Consider the following 10927-nt stretch of genomic DNA (forward strand, 5'->3'; position numbering starts at 1 on the left):
CTACAGTAGTATCAGAATATCTGTCAGGGAGAGAGAGGCAGCAGGGATATTTTGATAACAACATCCAATATGACAATAACTTGGATTACTTGTAAACTTGATAGGTGATATATTTCAAAACATCAAATATCACTAAAGAAATGATATTTTATGCATATTAAAATGTATTTTGCAGAGGGTAAGACCTACTGTTTTAGTTAACACAGAGGTCAACATTTTGTAAGTGACCAATCAGTAAGATAGGACAATTATAAAGGCTCCTACAAAAAGTGAGCTATAATACCACTGGTTTTTTTTTTCAATTTTATTTGAGTCTTTTTATCTTCTTAACATGCACACTTTTAATCCACCATACAGCAATTCATGTTAACAGATGACTCTATTAACAAGCCAAAGATAGAGTTGAAAACAATAACCAAGGTAAATTCATTGTAAAAAGAGGTAATGATTTACTGATTATATCTAGAGAAGAAAGTGAAATAAATTAATTGTTCTGCTCATATAACTGTGAAAAACATTTGTTTCTTGAGCATCCTCCTCGATGAATATGACAAAGAGCTTTACAAAAAAGATTGTTTAACTAATTGTATCATATATGAAACATAGTCTCTTCTTTTCCCACAAGATAATGCCCATGCATTCTAGAATTGCAAAAAAATGATAAAGTGAGATAGGTATGTTATTAAGAATCAATAGCTTCATGACTCATGAGAATAGAAATTCTGATCCTTGTTTAATAAGTGCAGAAGGCTTATCACCCAAAATACTTCACTGTGTAGGGCCACCTACTTTTAAGTGTAGTGTGTGTGTGACCAAATGGGGTTGCATTTGGAGGGAAAAAAAAAACCCCAGCAGTTCAGATGATTATGATATATCCCAAACAGTCCCCCCCGCAGCTAAGAATCAATGTTATGGGATACTTTTTGTTATCATATTTGAAGTCTAAGGTGGTGGTTTTTTTTCTTTAATTGTGACCTTTTGTTATTTCTAACTTCAATTTCCTGTTCTTTTTTTTTTTAATTGAAGTATATTTGATTTACAATGTTTTGTTAGTTTCTGGTGTACAGCAAAGTGATTCAGTTATACATATATTCTTTTTCATATTATTTTCCTTTATGAATTATCACAGAATGCTGAATATAGTTCCCTGTGAATTTCTTGTTAAATCTGTATTTATCGTATTCCGTATGAAAATTTCAAAGATCTTTACTTTTTCATCAGCAGTGGCCCTTCTACTTCTACTTTATTGAAAAATCCAGAGCTAATGATGAGATGAGTGGATAACCTGGGCTGGTGGGTGACAGTAGAGGATATAACCTGGTTGATGATTTGTAGTTACACAACAGAAGACTCTGGGCCATGTCTGGCTCACCGCCTGATATTCAGGGCCTTGGCAATGCTCATCATATAAAAGCAACCAATAAATATTTATTGACTTACATCGATGAACAAATGAATGAGCCTTCAGATTTCAAGACAGGAAAGACATTACTCTCTGAAACAGAATCCATTGAATCAACATAAAACTAATCATATTATTTATTTCTCAATATCTTCCTAGGCTTTGTGCTTCCCACGACAATTATAAGTGTAGTTGCTGAGACAAATTTGACAACCAGGCCTCACCAATAAGCCTAGGGAAATCTCCCCAGGTTTCATTTAGGAGATCTCATTCTGAAATATAACCAAAATAGGATGAATGATACTGATTAGCTGTCATATATAAATGCAAAGTGTGTTATACTGGTACTCTTTCGTGACTGATTAAAAATTCTGAGCAAGTTTTCATTCACAGAATACTGAGAGCTTATTATGTCCCTGGTGTATGCAAGGCACTGGCGTTACAAAGATGAGCAGTACTGATAAAGTCCCTGCTGCGTGGAGCTTGTCTGCTGAGTGAAACAAACATTAAACAATCACATAGTAAGTATATGATCGCAAATTGTGATAAATGCTACAAAAGAAAATTTTACCCAACAGAGGAAAAATAATGTCAAAGAAATAAAGCATCATGGTAACTTTGAAACTGATGGGAGGCCAGAGGGATTAGAGAACAGGACCCAGAGGCAGAGAGGAGACAGATGCAAATGGAGAGTTGGGTAGCACAAGCGCTGCCAAAAGGAATTCCAATAGATATTCATAGAGGGAGCATTAGATGGTAGGTCCTGGCTCCTCCCGCCCCTGGCCATCCCTTCCTGAGAGAAACCCAAAGGAGATGCAGGCACAGAACAAAGGCAGGCAAAGGAACCCTTTATTGCTTAGCAAGACTGAGTCAAAGAACCATTTCGCCAAGGATAATTCAGTCCTATTGACCTAGAACCAAAATAGATGAAAAAGCCTTTCTATGTATGTTTACCCTAAAGGAAAAATTTTGATTTCACAGATTTTACCAATTTAGTACAAGGAAAACCACTATGACCAAAGAGAAGAAACAAAGAGAACACTAATCTACTTTGAGGTGGGCAATACCCAAGGGTGGTAAGAGCTCTAATCTGCTTCTTTAAAAATCTGTGTCCTCATTTTATTATTATTTGTTTCCACAGACAGAATTCTTTTGCAAGCAGCAGAGGGAGAGGAGATAAAATGCATGACTGGGGCAAAGAAATACCATTTTTCAGATTTAGCATCTCTTTGGGGTAATTTGCTCTGTATTTGAGAAAATTTTTTACAATACCTGTAAAAATGCATTGAACATTAATTGTGGTAAGATACAGTATGTGAACAGGAAAACTGTTTTCATGATTAGCAAGCAATATTAAGAAGGAGGTAAATAATTATGTAGACATGAAACTGTATCCTATATAGAAAAATTTACAATATTATCATTCTGTATGTTTTGTTAACTGTATTTTGTTGCGTCTATACTGTGCTTATGAAAGCATTGTCTATCTTGGCATACATGTAAGAGGAGTTCAAGTAAAATCTACAAATTTTCTCATGCAAGTTGGGTGACAGTCAGCTAAAAATCACATTAAATGGCCTGCTGACCTAATAAATCAGCACATGTTTGTGTGTAGCTTTATTCATCTGGGATCATATTTTTCCAGTGTGATTTGTGGGGGAGGGGAAGAAGGATGCTCCAGGATGTCCTTCTAGTCATACTTTCTCTTCATCAACTTTAATCTTCATGACTTCAGTTGAACTTATTCATGATTTGATGTTCGATGTTTAAAGCCTAATTGCTAGCCATTTAAAATAACATGCCCATTAATTAAAGATGCTTCCAAAAATGTCAGTGATTTGTTTCTTTGAAACAATACCTTGAAATAATACCTAGAAAATTCTAGAAAAGTGAAATTGGAAATTATTGCCCAACAGAAACTTCACACCTTGACCTCCTATTATGAGCATCAAGACTACACCAGAATATCTGCGGAGAGGGACTGGGATCCAGTCCTCTCCTTCCTGTTAGTGTTCCCGGTGCCCAGGCTTGGTGTGATTTAAAAGCAGAAGAGGAAGAATAGACAGTTCTTGCAAGTCTACAGGGATGAAGAATGTCCTATCCCTACTCAGTCCAAGAGGAGTTGGAAGCCCCAGCATGTCACAAAACAAATTAATCCTAAAATTTGTGTTTGCTGCTCTTCTTTTGTGTCCCCAGGGTGATTACTGTGAATGGGCTGGCCTTCCAGGACACTCAGGATTGGGACATTGCCAAAAATATGGCTCCTTTTAATATACAAGGAGATAAGAAATGTGTGTAAACTCACATCACATTATTCAACAAGACATTCCGTTTCATCGGTTTCAATTTTATGATTCATTATACCAGAGGTTAGCATCTATAAAAGCAGAGTTTTGAATTATCAGTTGGGTTTGGTTCATGCTGAGAGTTTTCTCCGCAGCATCCTAGGGGATTCCCCTGCAAAACTAGTGTTGTAAAGTTCCAAAATTAGACCAGACCAGAAGTTACACTCCAAAGCTAAAACAATATGGAACAACTATTTTGGATTAAATTGCTTAAAAGTCATCTCCCACTTCCTTTTTTCTCCTTCTGATAATAAAGTTTCGGGGCTACCCCTAAGCTGATGGGAGCTCTTGTCGTCTGAGGCAGCCAAAAATGACATAGCATACAAAGAATGACATAGAAATGTGAGACTCTCCAAAGATTCCACAGTGTCGCAAGGCATTGGAAATATGAGCATTACAGTTGAAAAAACTGTAATGCAAAACCCAAGTTGTTGCAGTCATACTGAAAGTTTTTCAATAACTGCATTCAAATTTAAATTTTAAATGATTACAATTAAGTGAACAACCCATTTGCTTGGTGCCCTGGCACAGTTCAAGTGTTCAATAACTGTCTGCCCAGTTGGTCACCCTTCTGGACAGCACAGTGGGTGGCACAGAGCCACCAAGGAATGTGATCCAGAGCAGTAATGGAGGCCAAGGGCTGAGGCCCCGGTGCAGCCATGGGAAGAAGCCATGGTTGCATTGGTTGGTGGTGGCAGAACCTGGCAGTGGAGGGTCAAAAGTTGAAGGAAAGGGAGGAAAAGTCGACAAAGCAAATTTCTCGGATATTGAAACTGCAGGGAAGGAGAGATATCGTATGGTAGCAACAGTGGCAGTCGGTGCAGTTTTTTTTTGAAAGATGAAGCGTGTTAGGAATATTGACTCAGGGGAAGGAACAGTCCTTCCCCTGAGTCAATATTGCAGTACGAGATTGGACGAGATTGCAGTAGAGGAGATTCACTGATGCCACCTTGGAGGCTGTTTTTCTCTGAAATCTCTGTTTAAAGCCACATGTGATAATGAAGGTCATAGCAATAAAGTTTACTGAGTGTGAAAAAAATAAAAAAGAAAATATGAGCATCATGTTTCCATATAATTCCATACAATTACTATTACGAGGTCATTTATTTTAACCTTAGATTAGGAAAAAGAAAATCGGCATGTAATTTAGTTATTCAATAATAAATTTTAAAAGTAACTTAAATAGTAAATGAAATCAAATCCTTAAAGAATAATTATAGGTGGGCATCTTAGTCAGCTCAGGCTGCTATACCAAAATGCCATAAACTGTGTGGTTTGTCGACTGCAGAGGCTGGTATTCTGAGATCGTGGTGTCAGCATGGTTGGGTTCTGGCGAGAGCTCTCTTCCAGGCTGCAGACAGCTGACTTCCCACGGTGTCTTCACACAGCAGGAAAGGAGCAAGCCAGCTCTCTGGCCTCTTCTTATAAGGGCTCTAATCCCATTCGTGAAGGCTCTACCATCATGACCTGATCACCTCCCAAAGACCCCATCTCCAAATACCATCTCATTGGGAATTAGATTTCAACATATGGATCTGGGGAGAGGACACAATTATTCAGTCCCTAATAGTGGAGAAGAAAGCTTTATGCAAGAATGTGAATAGTTTAATGAATCTATTAACTTATTTTTCCCTCACTTTCAATTTTCAACTTATTAGACCCTACACTAGCTAGCCACCAGTGAACAGCCATAGTCTGAAAGTTCACAAGGCTTTTTGGTTTGATTTCAGTTTTGCCTTGTGCTGTGACTGCCAGGCCAGTGGCCTTCAGTGAGGATAAGCTTTGACTACCAGATCACTTGATATGATTAAGCACATTCCCCTTTCATTCCACAGCGACCATTACTAGGGCGGATGTGAAACTCCCTTTTAATACATATCACTCTCCTCTGATTAGTTCCACACCTTCACCTCTTGGTAACTCTCTTTTCCCGTTTGTAAAATGGGAATAAATAGATCTGGTATGAGGATTGGGTAGAAAAATACCTATAAAGCACTTGGTACTGAGTCTGGCCCTTGATGAGGGCCTGCTGAATACGTTGTTTACTTTGCCATATTTATCATTTAGAAAGTTTTTAACTCAAGAAGCTGTAGAAGTTACAGCATAAGAAAAACACTTCTTTTCCCTCTGGTCCCGTACCCCATCAACCACCACAGGAAGTGATGAGACAAGAAACTCAGACCCTACTGTAATGAAAGGGACCCTAGACATGATAACCCAGAAGTCTGGGTCCACTTCTGACATGGATACAGCGTTACTATGTGCCATGTACTGTTCTAGGAACCTAACGTACATTAACTCAACTTGTCACAACGACCCAAGGTAGGTGCTATTATTACCCCATTTTACTGATGGGGAAATTGACGCAAAAAAAGTTAAGCAATTTGCCACAAATTACACACGTTTGACAAGCTATGGAGTCAGGGTTTGAACCCAGACAGACAGCTCCAAGTCTGTGCTTCATGGCCTTTTAGCCCTCTTAGCTTCAGTTTTCTCAGTGGTAAAATGAGAGTAATAATCCTGCACTAGAAGTGGAAAAGTCTAGACAAATGGAACGGGTGATAGCTAGTAAGCTACTTAGCCAAAGACCATCGCTGTCTGTGCAATGAAACAGTGTGGCTGAAGTAATATCACTAAAGACGTGTTGCTAAGATTATTCCAGGTGCCAAATACCAACAAAAATATTTTTTCAGTGAATCTCAATATTATGCCCTGAAAGAGAGCTTGAAAATAACTTATCATCTTTTGAAAGGATTATTTGAACACTTACAATCCTTTCCCTTGTCAGTTAGGAGTAGTATTTTTTCATGATGTATAAGGAAGTCCTCACAAGTTCAGAAATGACTGTAGCAAGACATGTTTAAATGGGTGTGTAAAAGTATGTACCGTTCTCTGAATGGTAAACTCAAATATTAGGGTGAGTTTATTTTGCCTCCTGGGTCAGTGTAATTGCCTATTGATTCTTAAGCAGCGCCCCCCCCCCCAAAAAAAAAGTGACATTCACTACCTTTGCTCTTCAATTTCTGAACAGAATTGTAGCTTAAATGGAAAATGACTTCGTTTTTCAGTTAGCACCTTTCAGAGATAGGGCCAAGACTTTTCCTAATTACTTGTGCATAACTGGTACTCAGTAAACATTTCTGGATTAAAAGCTTAACCCTGTGTAAATAGTTCCTGCTTCATTAGACAGATTTGTATTGCATTCCTGATCAAGCATCTGATAGTCAATATTTGCATTTATATCTTCTTACTTTCCACCACTGATTTTACTAGCTTAACCAAGTCATTAATAAATAAGGGAATCCCCAAAAGTCTTGCCATACCTAAAATACTTTTGAGTTGTATCAATATTCTGTAAATCATTGACAAGTCCAGTTAATCCCAGTATAACTCATGACATGTCCGTGTAGCCACTGCCATTTCTGTAGTACTTGGTTGGCATAGTTTCAAGCGAGGATGGTAAAAATCAAATCTGCATGGGACAGCAAGCATTAATTTGGGGTTTCCTCATCTCTGTTTATCTACTCAGCTCATAGATCAGGTTCTGAGTAGACAAGTAGGTGACGAAGACCCTCATTCATCTCTTTGTCCCAAACCCAGTTTTATGGACGTTTATGAAAAAGCAATTAATTATCAAGCCCTGCGTAGAACTATACACCAACGCCTGTGTTCAGGAGTATGTTTAAAAGATGCATGGAAATAAATCAATCACGTCTATTAGTACAGACACATCTCCTTGAGAAGGGCATGGACATAATTCGTGCAAGCTCTTACGCATGCACTGCGCACAGCTGCCGTTAACGCTTCGCGGCTGCTCTCACCATCACGTGTGTGCTGATACTGCTCAGCTAACCCACATCTATTTTGTTCTTTTTCATGTTTCTCCCTCTAACCATAATTACCTCCTAACTATCTTGTCCTGCTTCCTGGATTATCTCCCTCCAATTTATCCTCCCGAAGGCTGTCGGAAAGAATTTTCCAAACTGTCAATCTGATCATGTCACTTCCAATTAGAATCCTTCAGTGGCTGCCCATTTGCCCTCAGGATAAAACCCAAACTCCTTTGCATGATCTGGTGCCTGTCTATTTCTCTGGTCTCATCTATTTCTCTCGCTTAGTCTAACTAAACTACAGTATTTGCAACACCTTACCTGGTCCACACTCTCCTTAGCGCCTCTGCCATGTTCCTCCCTCAGTCAAAATCATTCTCCTCTTTCTCCACATATTATCTGGCGAATTCTTCATAGTTACCTCGTACCAGAGATCTTCCCTGCTGGCCTCCTCCAGCTCTCGAAGGGATCCTAAAGTACCAGCTCTTACCTCCCAGGTCACTTGCAAATCCTGTAATGAAATGATCAGTGGGCTTCCCTGATGGCGCAGTGGTTAAGAATCCACCTGCCAATGCAGGAGACATGGGTTCGAGCCCTGGTCTGGGAAGAGCCCACATGCCATGGAGCAACTAAGCCCGTGCGCCACAACTACTAAGCCTGCGCTCTAGAGCCTGCGAGCCACAACTACTGAGTCCGTGTGCCACAAGTACTGAAGCCCGTGCACCTAGACCCCATGCTCCACAACAAGAGAAGCCACCACAATAAGAAGCCCGCGCACCGCAATGAAGAGTAGTCCCCACTCGCCGCTAGCAGAGAAAGCCCGCGGGCAGCAACGAAGACCCAAGGCAGCCAAAAATAAACAAATTAATTAATTAATTAATTAATTTAAAAAAAAAAGAAATGATCAGCGTTCATCACTGAACCTCCCGTTAAATTTTCAGATGCCCGAGGGCAGGTAGGGTTTTCTAATTCCAATGTCTATTACAGACCTGGCACATAGCAAGTGTTTAACAGATTATAAATTAACAAACATTCAAAGTGCTGAGCCCAAATTGCACAACTGCATATCTGAGAAGTACCCAAGCAAAATGTAAAATATTCTCTCTGGAATCCTTAATGCTCAAAGCCTAAAACAGCCGATTCATCTCCTGTTCCAGGTGGTTTCTATATTCGGGGGGGTCAGGGTGGACAGACACAGTACTTACCACCAGTTTATCTGTTAGATCCTTACCCTGCATCTTAAATAGTGTTCAGATCAACTTGGTTTCCTGCCTGTATTGTTTCACACAAGGAAGTACACACACATAAAGTGTGGGCACAACCCATAAATAGTGTGCGTTACCAAATAGCCTTTTACATTAAAGAAAAGATCACATTATTTTCAAAGGTCATAACTATAAGAACAGTGTTCTAGTTTTCAGGCACTTAACATTATCCATTTAGTTGAATTAGACTCTTTTTGGTGACTCAGATTGGGAGTCTTAATTTTAACTGTTTGCTTAACAGTGTCAGTGCTTCAGTGGTCTCAGCCTGACTTGGAGGTTAATACCTGGCCTAAGTAGGTGACTGAATAATGCAGTTGGCGACCACCACCTCCTGACTCCTGAGGCACCACTAGGGACACACAGGTAGCATTTATGGAAGCTGTCTCTGACTTGTCTTCACAGCTGCAGGCAGATCCAAAACAAATACAGAGAAACTACAACTCAGCGGGAGTCTGCACACCAAAGGGGAAGAGGGCAAGGGCCAGTGCTTTGTGCTAGTGACAGTCACACGCCAGAAGTCCTGAGCAACACAGGGCTACGTGATGGCGGAAGTCAGTTGCTCAATAGACACAAGGGCTTGTTAGCCAGCATGTGTGCTTCCTAGAGGGCTGGATCTGTACTATTCCTTTAAGAGTCTGTGGCCTTAAAGATCACGTATTGGGATTAGACACAATTTTGTCCTTAAAGAGATATGTGAACATTTTCCAGATGCAGAATGAAGCAATGGTGTGATTTGTTCCCTCTGACTTTGCTAATTACAGAGGACTCACATTTCCCCCCCATCTCAGACAATGCAAGGCTAATTTTGAGTTGCATTTCCTGCTCTTTGTCTCAAAAGATTAGGAAACACATAGCGTGCACCAGAAATCAAGCTAATTATTTTCTAGGCAATACTAAGAGAGATCCAAAGTTCTCAGTTTTACATCCAAGAATATCCTTTGGGTCTCTACTACTCAAAATAAATGGCTTCTCCTCCTGGGGCAAATCCTGTTTCTAGTTTACTTGTCTGTCCTCGCTTTTCTCTTCTAACTACCGCAAGGTAAACCTTTCTCCTTGGTAGAAACTAAATAAGAGATGTGGCTCCCAAGGAAGTTTGCTTAGAGATTAAAGATAGAGATATGCAAACAGTCACATTTCTCCAAAATGGAAACTTAGGCTTCCCTGGAAAAAGGTTTCAGCATTTTGCAGGTGAGCTGCTTGCTGACTGATCATTACCATTTAGTCAAAAACAACTTCTGTCATGGTAAAGCCAGGTGGAAATCTCTTTGGCTGCTTATTAGTTTTCCTTTCTCTGCCTCATGTTTAATGATGACTTATGTCTTTCAGACAGTCGGTGTTTGTGGGCTGGAAGATATTTGTCCTTTAAGAAGAAGTTTGAGTGTTAAGGACTTTTCTGGTCAAGTTCTGGAAAAGCCCTGTTCCCCTGGCTTGACCCCTCCTTAAAGGGGATGGTTCCCTGCCAGATGCTGTCATCCTGGCTCGCCAGACACTGGCTTCCTGAAGAGGAGCAGGGTGAAAATGACCCCTTCGTTAAAGTTAAAAAAGGGTAGGAAGGCCCTCTAGGGCAGGAGTGGCCAACCCCCGGACCACAGACCGGTAGTGGTCCGTGGCCTGTTAGGAAACAGGCTGCACAGCAGGAGGTGAGCGACAGGCGAGCCAGGGAAGCTTCATCGGTATTTACAGCTGCTCCCCTTCACTAGCATTACTGACTGAGCTCCGCCTCCTGTCAGATCAGCGGCGGCATTATATTCTCATAGGAGTGCAAACCCTACTGTGAACTGCGCATGCGAGGGATCTAGGTTGTGCGCACCTTATGAGAATCTAATGCCTGATGATCTGAGGTGGAGCTGAGGCGGTTATGCTAGTGCTGGGGAGTGGCTGCAAATACAGATTATCATTAGCAGAGAGGTCTGACTGCACAGAGACCATAATAAATCAATTGCTTGCAGACTCACATCAAAACCCTATCAGTGAGTGGCAAGTGATAATTAAGGTGCATCTGGTGGCAGGCTTTACAGTGGCAAGTGAGTTGATGTACTTCAATTGTACAGCTGCAGCTGGTGGCAGGCTTTAAGTCAGAATCCG

General features: G+C 40.4%; 1 long non-coding RNA gene across 1 annotated transcript; it reads right to left on the bottom strand.

Moving 5' to 3' along the window:
* Positions 1–302: 302 nt before the first annotated feature.
* Positions 303–10526, bottom strand: LOC309658629. The gene is made up of 2 exons (XR_014262336.1): positions 4664–10526; positions 303–4633 (listed from the first exon to the last, which is right to left on the bottom strand). It is a non-coding gene; the product is annotated as an uncharacterized lncRNA (long non-coding RNA).
* Positions 10527–10927: the final 401 nt, after the last annotated feature.

The sequence above is a fragment of the Balaenoptera physalus genome (assembly GCF_965194825.1).
Source record: "Balaenoptera physalus genome assembly, chromosome: 3".
Taxonomy (NCBI): Eukaryota; Metazoa; Chordata; class Mammalia; order Artiodactyla; family Balaenopteridae; genus Balaenoptera; species Balaenoptera physalus.